The sequence below is a fragment of the Grammomys surdaster genome, unplaced genomic scaffold, assembly GCF_004785775.1.
Source record: "Grammomys surdaster isolate TR1022 unplaced genomic scaffold, NIH_TR_1.0 117293, whole genome shotgun sequence".
Taxonomy (NCBI): Eukaryota; Metazoa; Chordata; class Mammalia; order Rodentia; family Muridae; genus Grammomys; species Grammomys surdaster.
The window spans coordinates 1-406 of record NW_021614168.1 but is presented as its reverse complement, the minus strand read 5'-3'; the positions used below and the strand labels follow the sequence as shown (position 1 = coordinate 406).

At 57.1% G+C, this 406-nt stretch overlaps 1 pseudogene; it reads right to left on the bottom strand.

Annotated features, from left to right (window-relative positions):
- Positions 1–388, bottom strand: part of LOC114635753 — a 1192-nt pseudogene extending 804 nt beyond the window's left edge.
- Positions 389–406: the final 18 nt, after the last annotated feature.

Sequence of the window (406 nt, the reverse complement as noted above, 5' to 3'; positions counted from 1 at the left end):
CTGCCTGAGGGTTCTAGCCATTCTTGGTGCGCAGCCTTCAGCTGACAGTGACAGCCTGGTCCAGGTTCTCAGAGGCACCAGTCACCTGGAGCCTGTGGCTTGGCCAATATGGCCATATGCAGTAAACTAAGCAGAGCGGCTTGGGTGAGGCCCGCATGAGGCAGTACAGTTCATACTGGAACCCCTTGATGTAGTTCAGGGAGTCAAGGATGATCACGTCCTACTGGCTCAGGTGCAGCTCGACAGTGGCCTGCAGTGCAGCAAGCAGCCCCTTCTCACCCGCAGAGTCGCCATACACAGTTGGGTCCTGCATGCCCAGCAAGGAACCATCGTCCACCACAAACACCATGCGACCCTCATCGGTCAGCGCCCAACTTAGCTCTTCCATACCCTGGATCTTGCTGCT